General features: G+C 40.3%; 1 protein-coding gene across 1 annotated transcript in view; it reads right to left on the bottom strand.

Moving 5' to 3' along the window:
* The window catches only part of PLCB1 (phospholipase C beta 1), a 484775-nt gene that overhangs the window by 242722 nt on the left and 228336 nt on the right, over positions 1 to 13717 (bottom strand). The window lies entirely within an intron of this gene.

Genomic DNA, 13717 nt, shown 5'->3' with positions numbered 1-13717 from the left:
AACATGCTTTCTGTGGATTTAATAGGACCATACACACCAAGACATGGAAACCTGAAGGACACTGGACAACAATAAAGATAATACTTAGATCACAAATGCAATTAAATTGCACTTCAACTTATGTGAATTGAGGGCCCTAAATACCTTGCAGGGTATACCTTACCAACTGCAGGATTAATCCACTCCATTCTGTGGAGATTTTAGGGCTCGTTCCATAAGTATGATACTGAATGACAGGCACAGTTTTTCAAATTTAGATTAATGCAGAAAGTTTTAAATTCATGTGTAAATAAAGCAACAATGGGAACATCCTTGACAATTTTAATTGCACTTGACTCAGACACAGAATGGATGAAAGCATAAAAATGTCAAAATTAATATGAAAAATTAGGCTTTCTATAGGCATCATTTCCATACACAGTATGCTCTGAAATTATATTAGTATATTACAAAGATGGCTAAAGTTTCTAGCTCTAAGGTAGAAAACCAATTCAGTGGAAAGATCAATGATTAAAGAAGGCAAAAAGGCAAAGGGAAAAAATGCATGGTGGCAGTTCTCTAAATGCGTCTATGCCATATCGTTATGGATATTCTTCTGCCAACAAAAACTGAAAGATGAACTCAGTCTCTTACAAAAAACAATTCTCATGCTCATTGTATTATATATTGTTTTTCTCTTGCAGCACACTGCAGCAATACTCCTTCAGCAGTCCCAGCCCCATCCCCAAATTTGCCTCATAAGTTTACTGCCTGAGACTTTCTCCCTACTACTTCCACCCCCAAACTCAATGTCTTTTGTCTCTTCTCCAAAATCCTATCAGATCAAGTGGCAAAAACAACACCAAGATCTTGTCTGGATGCCAAGCAACTCTGTAAGGCTCTGTTACTTCCCTCTTCCCTCCCTTACTCAAAATGCCCGCAGGAAAACCCTCTCAGTTGCCCCTACATCATTTCAACCTGCAAATAAGTAGTTTTTCTCCCAGGCCCCAAACCACTGCCCTAGCTTGCAACTGCTCTCTCATCTGTTCCTATAATCTCATTTCTTTTCTCTCTCCCTCCTCTCTGCCTGCACCTCTTATTTCCGGCTTTCTCTTCAAGAGCAAAAAAGAACTGTTGTTCACACATTGACAAATACTAACTGCTTCTGTGAAAATGTTATTATGAAGACTGGAAGACTTTTCTTCTGATTAGCATTTTTGGGAGTTTTTGTTGCTGCTGTTTTTCTTTCAAAATAGATCTTTGAAAACTAGTCTGTTCATTCTTTTCCTTCTTTTTAATCCCTTCCCTTCTTCCATTTCTGTCTCAGTGAGAGAGAAAATAAAGAAAAAAAAAAGAAAGGGGGGGTGGTTAAAAAATAAGACAAAAAAGCCAAAAAGAACCACAAAAGCAAAATTTTTAAATATAAATTACTTTTAAGAAACGTTCTTTGGAAGTATTTTTCAAATGTAGATCTTTGGCAAGTTCTGCTAACCCTCCATGTAACTAAACAACCAATGGGCAGTGAGTCCATTTTCTAGATTCTGTGTTTGGGTGGGATAATTCATCCTGTCCTGGTTTTAGGCAGGTAACCAAGGTGTTCCAGAATTGCCCCCTGAGGGAGCTTAGTACTCTGATATACGGGGAAATTACCCTTCCAGAATTAGGTACTCTGAATCACACATTTTAGAATGCATAAAATTATCTAAGCACAGTTCATGAATATCTGGAGCTTCTATTTAAAGTATAAGCTCCTTAAGCATCCTCCTTCTTAAGCCCTGGCTACACTTACGACAGCTGTTTAGAGCATGTCTTAATTGTTTTAACAGTAAAAATGTCTCCCTGTTTTGGATATATTCTGGTCTTCTTTTTAGAAAAAGATATAGAGAAAACTGATGCTTATTGAAGAAAAAGATACCATCATTACAAAGTATTCCACTGATGTTGGTGGTAACCGGTCACCTCCTGAGGTGGGCTGGAGAGCACTGCTGAAGCAACTGCCTTCGTCAGGCGAGTGGGGGGTCAGTTTGGTGTCCTGGAAGAGCTCCTGTTCTCTGACAAGCCTCCAAAGCAGAACAAAGTGAGAGCAACACCCAGGGCTCTCTGCTCCCTTCTGCATCATCAGGCCAGTTACACGGGGTCAGCAGCTGAGCAATCTGGCCCACATATTTGCATCGGATGCAGCGAGATGCTGGCTTTCCTGTGATGCTGGACCCTACATAACTTACAAAAATTCCCTTTATTTTCCTTTGCCAACACAGAGCTTAGTAAGATGCTTGTATTCTATTTACACCAGCACTACAGCAGGGATTGAAGTAAAAACACAGGTTTTGCTAGCAGATAATAAACTAGGAGCTTATTCTATTCAACTGTCTAGCAACTGAAAAACAGTCAGCAGTTAGATTTGAATATGCACAAAGCACTAATAAGAATTTGGCATTTAGTCTCAAAAACAAAGGAAAAGACCTGTCTCTGTTACAAACAGCAGGGTACTAAAGGATTTTCACCACCAAAAGAGAAGATAAACTTCCCAGCCCACATATCTGCCTTATCATTGTTCCACCATTGTCACCAAAATGAAGAGTGGGCAACCATTAGCAGTTTACCTTTATTACCTAATTGGATAAGGATGACAGGATAAAGCGAGGAATTGTACTGCAGTGTCAGAAGACGACATTTTAATTAAGGGGATATGATTCTCTTCAAGTAACGCTCCCTCCCAACTGCAAGTTCTTAAAAGGTACCCGATGTCAGATCCTTCACCGTAGATTGGGCTTTTTTCACTCCCACTATTTGTAACAGCTTTTTAGGAGCTCGGAAATGAAATGCACATTTCTCTACGAGTTGCAAATCAATTTTTGCCAGGTGAAGAAGGGTTTATTTTTCTATCATTGTATCATATTTTGCTTTCATTCCGAGAAGTACTATTCTATTCGAATTTACATGCTGTGCTCATTGTGTTCTTACAGCAGGGACTGGGGGAAGTCCAGATATCTCAGCAACATTGTCATAACTTAAACAGAGCCTTGAGAGGTCTCTGGGCTTCCAGTGACTTATCCACTGCTTATCCACTACTATACACTACAACAGAGAAATAGGGAAAACCTTCAGTGCATACTAAATTAAAGAACTTTGAAGAACTTTTTTAGATTTAACAAACGCTATTATTCATCCACATTCTGGAGCTAAACTACCAATATAGTAAAATTATATCAGTGTTTGTATCATTTTAGGTAACTGTTCTTCAAAGTAAGGAAGAGCTTTCTGTGACTCGCTCCTAGGAAAAAAAGCTATTTTATTTGGATGAAAAGAAAGTTCTGTTTGAAACATAAAAGCATCAGAATATATTTCCCTTCTCCAGAATTGTGAATGGTAAAATAAAAAATTTATTCTCTATAGGATTTATTTTCTTACTTACTTTCTGTGACTCACCCAGCATTAAAGGCAGTCTTTAAAATGTCTGCAAAAGGTGACCAAACAGCAGTAGATGTTGTGAATATATACTAATTTGTGTGTATGAAGTTTCCCAAGTGAGCTGTTTCTTTGCTGAAAAATGTTTAGGGATTCACAAATCAAAGAAATCACTGTCAAACTGAAAAGCCTCCCATTCACTTGCTATCAAAAATACATTTTTGCTATCAAAGTAGTTAAGCTTCAGAAAGTCTGATGTCCCTTTGACTACTGAAGAGAGGCTTTCTAAGGCATTTTACTAATAATGAGCAGTTTGCTTTATATATTCCTTGAAAACTTTCCATAGTTTTTACTCCACGCTCTGAAAAACAAGCAACAAGCTTTTGCCAGAGGGAGAGGATTATACTAGAAGCATAATATTGCAGAAAACAGCATTGATCATGCGGCACACACAGGAAAAACACAAGAGGATATGGTTTAGACAGGACTGAAACTGCGGCCAGAATTTTAAGTAGGCTGAATGCAATATTCCAAACCATTTTTAGGCTGTTTCTATTAATGCATTTCTTTAAAACATCCCTTAAGATGCTTCGGTTTTAAGGTTTTTACAATGACATTTAAAACTAACCCAATGTGTGTAAGAAACTGCTCCAAAGTCTGTCCTTGTTTTATTGTCACTTTTACTGCCATCCGTATTAAAAGCTAGCAAAATAAAACAAACTGCAATCACTACACAATGAAGGAATATTTATGATGGACGATTTTCAAATGTTATAATGGGAGTTTATAATAACAGTACAGTTAATTTCTTGAGAGAAAAAGTAATGTTTACTTTATAACATTTGAAAAAATAACTTAATTTTGCACTTGATCCAAATACAATACCTCCAGCAACATTGTCCACAGACCCATGGTGGTGTAAGGCTGATGTTTAAAGCTGGATCAGGTCTATCACACATTTTCCGTGCTACTTAATCCAACTTTGGGTTTGGGGTGTTTTTTGTTTTTTGTTTTTCTGAAATCTTCTATTTGCAGACTAAACAAGCCTCAAGAATGCTTAGAGATGTCTAAACAAGCACCTGACATCAACCAACTGAAATAAATAGGAGGCAGGGACTAATCCCATAAAGGTATCTAATTTTTAGGGGTTTGCTTCCCAACGTGGCATTCAAAGAGTCCAGTTACATATTGCAGAGGAGGCAATGACACCTAGGATGTCCTAAGTATTTCAAACCAGGGTCCTCATCAGCTGGCTTGCTGGGGAGCTGGCCTGAGATGCCTTACTTGGAGCTGCAGACCGAAACATATTTCAGATTGAGGTAGCTGAATCCTCTTGGTTTTGTCCTCTTCACAATCTTCATATCCTGTTATAAATCCATTTTATATTTTTACAGTTCAGGATTCAGCATATCATCCAGGGCACAAAAGTCCAAGATTCTATGCACTGTTGAAGGCCTTTATATTTTTGGGGGGAAGGAGGAGAAGATGACAGTGGGTGTGTTTTTTACATTGTACCAAAATTTAATATAATTATAGCCATGATGGATAAGAAGGATACAAGGTCTGCAGGGACGGTGAAATCTTTTATTAGAATAATTGAGGTGGTTGGAAAAGATGTATGAATTTCTGATAGAGCACATTACACTGTGTTACCTATGCATTCCTTTAAAAATGTTTCTAGCTTATTAGAGCTTTCCAACAAAAGAGAAATCACCTCATTACAGGGAAAGTATTCAAAGTGATGATATACGTGGCATTGTCAAATGTGGAAAATCAAGTGGGGGGATTGAGGGAGAAAAGTAGATTTCAGCTAACAGGTTTTCAGTCCAAACTTTCTAGGAACGGTAAGGTAGACACAAATACGCACTTTTCCAAAGCAAGCATGAACAGCTATAAGACAAGACAATATAAGCCTATGGCTAAGTGTGCGTGTGCATCGGGGGCCTGATTCCTCCCTGCCACACCGCAACAGCCGCGCTGCTACAACGGGAAGCTGGCGCTGGAGGGCCGCGGGCAGCGCTCCCGCGTGCCGGGGCCCGGCTGCGGTGGCTCGCCCGGCACACCAGCCCTCTGCTCGGGGAGAAACCCTGTCTGGGCCACTGCGGGCCGGCGAGGCGGCCTTGTCGCCTTCCTCCTCTCCCCAGGTCCTTCAGGATCACCACTGCTTTAATCCGTAAGAAATGTGTTACGACAACCGCTCCTAGCAACGGTCTTCTCTCCGGGAGAATAAAAAGCCAAGAAGAAGTAAGTCCAGCCAAACTTCTTTAGCTATTCAGCTCTAAAATACAGAACGATCCACACATGCTCATTTTAATAAGGTATAAATGCTACTTCTGGGTTCCCAAAAGTTATTTCTTCATTCAAATGAGCTCCCAAATTCATAAGAAATGAGCTTAATTTCCTTCTGTATTAAAAGTGGAAAGACTCTCTTAATTATGTATCTGTCAAAAGATTATTAAAAGCTCTCTATAAAGTATTCAGTCACTAGAACTTATCGCTTAATGATTATGCATGCAAAACTGAACTTTTGAACCGTTTCAATCAATTAGCTTTTAATTGTTGTTTAGCAGCCCCTGTAATAACTATAAATATTTTTCTAACTTCTGATAAAGCTACCCTGAGATGGGTAATCCGGAGTTCAGTTTCTCTGCAAAGACTGTTTAACTGTGGCTGGCCCGCGTGTATTTACCACGTTATCTGCCGAGCAATTCTTCAGAATTATTTTTAGACTGACAGTATTTACTGAAAGCCCCATACATCAGGCTTCTGTGGACACTGCAGCTCCTCACCAGTTCATATTAAGTTCACCGTCATTAGGGCCAGACCTTCATCCAGGATAAAGCAACATAGCTCTATCGATCGCACGGCTGCTCATCTTATCCGTCTGGCAAATAGATCCAGAAAGAACATGCCGAAGGCCTCTTAATTCTGCTTTCTGATGCACGTAATGTTGCTCGTTTTCCACACACTCCCAATTTTCATACATTTTGGTACAAAGGGGTTAAAAAAGCCAAATTTCACATACCTGGTTTCACATAACCATACCGACAACTCCTCACAGTTGTGACTACGTAACCTCAGCCGCTGCTGAAGTTCAAAAAGGAAACACCACAATAAAGGACACGCTGTGCTGCTTCGAGGGACGACGAGGCGCGCAGTGACGAGCGCTGGCCCGACGCCTGCCAGGCTCCTCGGCGAGGGAGCACGCCTGAAAAGAGCACAAACCGGCCGCCCGGCAGAGCCTGCTTTTAGGGTCCGACCTCACGGGGGGGATGCTAGGGAGGCAGCGCTCTCCTGCGGCCCACGGGGCTGCCCGGGCCGGCCGGCTCCGAGCTGGGGGGAGCGTCGCCAGCCCCAACGCCGCGGCGGAGGCGGTGGGAGGGAGCGGGATGGGACAGGCAAGGCCAGGGAAGGAAATCCCGGGAAGCAGAGTTCCCGGATGACTTGCAGAGGGTGAGCGGCAGGGCTGCCCCGGAGCCAGGCAGGCCGAGGCGGGTGCAGTTAGCAGGGGAGGCTGGCGGCGAGGAGACCAACCGTGGGAAAGGAAGAACAGCAGAGCTGCCGTCCAAGCACAGGCCCCCACGAGGACCGTGTCTGACGGCTGCGGGTTGGATCGACCGGGAACGGGAGAGGCAGGCACGTTACGTGAAGGGGTGACAGCAGACGATAAGAGGATTTTAGCAAGGCGCGAGGACTAACCAGAGAGATACTGCAAATGAAGGACTGGTGGCTTTCTGGTGGCTCTGTACATAAGAAATCTCTGCTGGCTTGGCAGCCGTTAAGCCTCGGTACTACAGAGCGAAGTGATGTCGGACGCCATCTGACAACGTACAAGACAGCGCGATGGCTTGGTCCCAGCGCGTGGCAGGAAAGGGCCACAGCACAGGGAGAGCTGGGCAGGGGGGCAAAAATCAACGTCGCGGCTCCGTCGCGCCCCTAGGACACAACCGTCTTGAGGGTCTCGTGCCCGCCGTGGCTGTGAACCTGAAAAGAGCTCTCGGGGAGCCCAGGAGACGCCCGGGGAGAAGGAGCCACGAGACCGGGGTACCTGGCGCAGGGTGGGCGCCGCGACTCCTGCTGGTGGCGAGGGCTGAGAGGGCGCAGTGCGGGTTAACGGACCTGCTGTCCTACCGCACACCAACCTTACGAGGCACACGAAAACCTCTTTTTCCCTAGTAATTTGCCTCTGGGGAACTGACCGTTTCATATTTGGATGTTGATCTCTGCAAGGCTTACTTCCGAAGCGCTCATAAAATGCTCCCTTCCGATGCCACGTTGTCACCAGCTTGCCAGAATCCCTCACCAACACGATACTTTGCAGCCTTCAAAATCAGACTTCACTCGTCTGACAAAGTCCTGCCATTTATTTCTTTCCTTCAAGCAGGAAATTAGGAGACACTTCCAAACTGTGGCGAGGACTTTAGCTTTTAATCTTCAACAATTCAGGATAGTTACGCTCCTCCCATAACAAGCAAACCAGCATTTCATATTTGCCTAACCAACACTTATTTAATTTTTTAGGGGCTGCAGTTTAGATGGTGCATCATAGTGGCTAAGGAAACACCTTGAAGGAGTCCTTCTGATGAGGCACAGCCATTTTAAAAAGGGTAATTTATAGATTATTTAAACTATAGTAAATGGGTAAGTGGACCAGGCAATTTCTAACAAGACAGAAGGGTTGATAGTATGAAGAACATAACAGAACATTGAGCATAACAGGAAGTTAAATCACATTATGTTCCTATTATGCACGTACAAAAGGAAGACTACTGCTGCCTTTCAAGACTGTCAACAACTGTAGATTTATTTACTTATAATGACTGTCTATTGAAAGATCATTTTGAACAACAGATACATGTTAAGTCCAAAAGATCTCTGCATCAGCAAATGCAAAGCTGAAGCATGTGGAGGGAAAGGATGAGATGAAAAAAAATACCAGGTACTAGCATAAACTTGCCCACCAGATCCTCAGAAGATCTACAGCAGCAGAGTTTAAAAGAATTCAGTGGTACAATACCAATTTGCATGAAGCAAACCCCAAAGGATCCCAAATTACCTATCTATCTGAAAGTTTCACATAAAATAAGTGTGGTCTCCAAACGACCACAACAGGCATTTTGTTTCCTTTTTGCTTGTCCTGGATTACTGCTTTAAAAAACTTTTTTCTTCCCAATTGTAATGCATTGATATTGCATGCAAGTTTATACCTTGAAGAGGGTGACAGTTAATTTACTGATTTTTAAGCAGTATTTATTATTCTTTTGTTGTCACTGCATATTTTTCCAGTAAAACTTCATTATGGTATTTAAAATTTCTATTTGCGCTTCCACTGTTATACTGTCTTCTGGCAAAGTCTGAAATGCCATGTGTTTGCCACTACTAATGTTTCCATGCTCAAGGGGTGCCAGAACTGCACTATTAATATTTAAATTGCATAACAAAAGTAGAAGAAACCTATGCAATAACATGACTCCGTCTGGACTATTAATATGGTCTCATCCTCTTCTACCATTCTGTTTTGGTTTGAATCCTTTAAAAACAGGAGTCCAAGTACTGCTTCAGTCTTGAAATGTTCTTAGTAATGGAACTTGCGACAAAAGAAAATAAAGGAACGAGACAAAATGGCAGTCAGGATGGTGTGTATTATGGGCTCAATCCAGCAAATCTCTTAAGCCCTAGTGAATTCTTGATCCTTTTCTAAGAAATGTGTTTATTTTTGTTAGCCTTTGTTAGGAGTGGACCTTTCCTAGGAAGATAAACTTTATTAGTGGTAGTACTTGCTTTGTAATTTTGATTCTCCCTTGAAGGACTACAGCCTTCTTTTTTTTCATTGGTTTTATTTTTTAATCTCTACAAGTATGACTGTTTTAATGCTGGATGAAAAATTTCCCCTAAAAATGACTGTTGAGGCAAAACTGTGTATTACCATTCATCTATATAGGTATCTGGCTGCTTTCAGAAAGAATGAACTACATCTAATCTCCTGACTATGCATTACAAGGAGGATGAAAACTTAATAATGTAGAACCCAAAACAGGGGCATACGCCTGTAGATCTTGAAAGCCAGCAACAACATGGCACATCAAGAAAATCATTAGATACAAGAAATTTGCAACATACTTTGTTCTGAGTTTTACAGATTCTTAAACATATGCAGAGAGGATCACCCTCCAAATTTTGCATTTTTTCCAGCATTAGCACCATTTTTGAACTGGCAATGATTAATCGCAATTCCTTTACTTGGTGATTTTAAAATAACCTGTACCCCGGGTAATTATTCACATTCTTCACAATTTCCCATTATTTGGCTGCTCCAGGCTTCTCCAGTAATATTCTGACTGATCCTGTAGTTCTGAACTACTTAGCATTCAAAGCCTTTAGAATAAAATTTTTGAGATCTTCTTCAAAAGACAGATTTCTAGATGGCTACAGGAATGCATGCCCTAAAAGAAATCTTGCCTTGCCAGAAAAGCAGTTTTTAGAGCCCTGCTTTTCCTGTTAAACCCTTTTGGGCTGCTTAAAAACCGTGGCAAGGGCTTCACTTGTGAATTTTATTCCAAGGAACAGAAAAGACCACATTTTCTCAGCAGCTCTCCAGTTCCTCCCTCAGTTGTACTACTTTCTTCAGTGCTTCTGATGGGAATGAGAGGAAAATACTGTGACTAATTATCTTTCCCACATGGAAGGAAGTAAACCTACCAAAAAGCACTGTGGGCAAATATGCTAACTGGCAGGAAGTGGCACCAACTATACTGTGCATCTGTTTTTATTTTTTTATACTTCTCTCATTTCTGCCATTTTAAAGCAGCCTTTATGATTATTTTTACAGATTATACTTACTTTCAAATGTACATAAAGCAGTAAAAATAACCCTCAAAACTAAGACAAAGCAAAGACAAATTCAGAACATTTAAAACACTATTTTCCTAATACAAATATTACATAGACAGAAAATTCCTTATGACTCAGGATCTAACATTAGTCTACTCTATGGCTGATTGCTTATCTTATCCAAAGGTGCTTTCCTTCACCGATGCTCAGACTTGTTTGATGGAGAGACATGTGTTGGCTTCACTAATGACAGAAAGGCTTAGAAAAGTTTGAAGCCCATCAGATCAAGACATTTAAAATGCTTTGATGGATAGAGGTGGTTTTTCCATCACAGGATTTTAAGAAGCAGGTGTAGGGGAACTGTCTTGCCAAGAATAAGTCCTCTTGCAGCTTTCTGCGGCTAGAACAGAACAAAATATATTGAAAACAAGCTACCTATAGTCTTTTAAATATGCACTGATTTGATCTAACAAATCCATATGTCTGCTGAAGAACTCCCTGGGAAAAAGTACACGCATCCTGTTCACTAGGTTAAAAACTTTAAGGTATTTTGTTTGCTTCACCCCCCTAGACACCTGCATTCACTGCTACAATTGATCATTTTATACCTTGTTGAAGTCAATGGGGTCCTTATCTCACACTCCTGAACACTACGCTAACAATAACCATAACATTAGTGCTACTGCTGCTAATAATAACTAACTTGCCTTGAGCTCGACATCTTCCCTTCTCAAGGGCTATGATTCCTGCTGAGGCAGAGACTCTTACTGCTTCCAGCCCACCCTCTCTGCCAGCCCTGTAGCGGCAGATGTGTCTAAGCACCTGCAGTTGCACATGGATAACAGAGAAGTCTCTCATCCCGGAGACAAGATTCGGTTAAAAACTTGCTTTAAAAAATAAAAGAAACCCTGCCTCTAAGTAATTTCTTTTTTGCTCACTAATTTACTTTGCACTGGAGAACACAAAAACATATTTTCCAACATACAAGGAGAAATAGTTTCAGGAAAGGAATGAGAAACATAAAATCACAGTTACCAAAGCAGATCCCTAAAGAAAAGAGCTGATTTTTCTTTCTGAAATAGAAAAGGGACATGGAAAATCTCTCTCCTTCTTACAAAAAATCAAACAAAGAAGAGTTAAACTGACATTTAAAAAAAAAGAATTCTTTTATAATTTAAAGGACAATTACTTTTTAAAAGAGTTTGGAGATGCACAAGTGCCCAGTTCCTTGAGGACTAGTACAGTCAAAGGCAATTCAGCTACTGCTACTCCCCGGACTAGCATGACCTCTTTAGCACTTTCCCTTCTCACATGCTTCCTCATTTACGGCCTGATAAAGATTATACCGTTTGACCAGCCAAATGTAAGCAAAATTTCAATACTTCCTAACCCAAAGCTACAGGTGAGAATCCCTCAGATGGTGCAAATCACTGTACAACCCCTGAAATCAAGGGAGAATCATTAACTCAATCCCACTGAGGACCTGGCTTTTTTTCTTCACAATGCAACTGATTTCATTTTTTTAATGTGAGCTTTCAGTTAAAACCTTCATCACGCAAAATAGTAACAATTTTCCTTGGATTCAGCTGCTGCAACAGCAGGCTTTGCCAGAATTAAAGATAGAGACAAATCAGTGGGGAATATGCTAAATTTTCTCCAATTTGAAGGGGAGCCTATTTTGCCAATTAGAGGAATCAACTCAAGGTGCTAATTCTTCTCTCCATTGCTCGCAAAAAGCTTTTAATAAAGAGTAAGATGTTCCTTATGCTACAAAAATGTTTTACATTTATCCTACAGAATTTCACTGAGATTTAGTTAAATTATAAAGTACTAAACATAATCCTCATTTTACTTCTTTCTTGCCATCCTTAAGAAAATGTTAGTATTGTGGCTAAACCAGCAACATAAAAATGACACTTCCTAGTTTTCACATGTGTTTTGTGACTTACATAACCTCTAACTTTTTGCAGGGTGGGGACTGGTACCAAAATACATAGATCATAAAGAATTTAAAGAAAATGGACTAATGACTCAGGAACTCAACTTCCACCACAGTTCAGGTAGAATTCAGCACTTAAAACTCCTTAGGGTCTTCTGAAAATCCTAGACATTACTGTCAAACCAGCCATCACGACAGCAGAAAAGCAACACGTGTTCTGTGTAGGTCAGCTATCTAAATATTAAACTGAAAAAAAATTGCTCTTCAGTTTGGAATAACAGACAAAATCAGAACCAGTGAGAACTGCTGTTTTCACATCTGTGCTCTTCTTTCAAACTGAGAATGACTTCTGTAATCAAGACATGCAAGAATGTATGTATATAATTTGGTTTCTTTTAATAAATCCAGATATTTTAAGTCTAGCTTGAATGACACATTATCTTTCAATGTTTTAAATCATTTAGAAAAGATAGTAACTAGAAAAGTTAGGGATCGTTGCTCCAGAGGGAGGAAAGAGCACTACAGTGTTTTTAGAAAGCTCAGCAGGCCTGAACAAAAACCCAGCTAATTTGTGTAATCTGCTTAAATGCTACTGAAAATCCCACTCAATTTCTCTGTGTATTTCTAGGGGTCAAAATACCACTGGAAGCATACCAACGGGTGGGATTTGTCTGACCACTGTAAACAACCATTTGCCATCGTTGGCTAAACTCTTCCTATCTTAAGGCAGGCTTTTAATGCAGCTGAGCAGTACCACATCTAAGAAGTGGGTGCTTCTCCACTGACTGCAAAGGCACACAGCTGACGTTAAGGTGACAGAAATGCACCCCACTGTCACTGCCTCATAGTTACTGTTCTGCCAACTACGACTATATTAAGCATTTTAACTTGTAGTGGTAATTTCTCGCTTAGAGCAATCTATATATTATGGCAGCTTGCGGGGTGAATGATTTTTGGGGGACAGACAAATGAAGAAGAGAAGACATTCTCCAGAGAACATTTATCATTCTGCTAGAATTTGAATGAATTAGTTTTAATTAAAAAAATCACAATAAGGAAGATGCATAAGGAGTGACAAAAGTTATACAATTGCCAGCATTATTACAATGAATGATGACATGAAATCTTGGGGTATAAGACTTGAACAAAATATTCCAAGTCTTAAATTTTTCAAATATAAAGTACAAATATGAGGTAGATAAAAGAAGAATGCAATTATTACTAGACAGTTTAAATTTATTCACTATTAACTCTCCTTGCATCACTAAAAAACTCAAAAAGATTCAGTGGAGTTGCAGAAATGTAATTACCAAGATCCATTCAGTATAGCATGCCATTAACACATTATTATAAGGAGACTGCAATATGAAAGTATCTCGTAGACAGCACTGTGTTTTGCAATTCATAGTGCAATTAGGTCCAAGTCTGATTCACTGAATCCGGCCGTAAGTGGCATGCAAATTGTGGATGTCTTTGTCCTCAGCTATAAAGGTCAGTCTTGTAAGTTAGCATTAGCTTCCTTGGTTAATTAAGAGGTTAAACCTCTCTACTAACATGTAA

The sequence above is a fragment of the Apteryx rowi genome, unplaced genomic scaffold (assembly GCF_003343035.1).
Source record: "Apteryx rowi isolate R43461 unplaced genomic scaffold, aptRow1 scaffold_21, whole genome shotgun sequence".
In the NCBI taxonomy this organism is placed as follows: Eukaryota; Metazoa; Chordata; class Aves; order Apterygiformes; family Apterygidae; genus Apteryx; species Apteryx rowi.
This window is presented reverse-complemented; position numbering and strand designations above follow the sequence as displayed.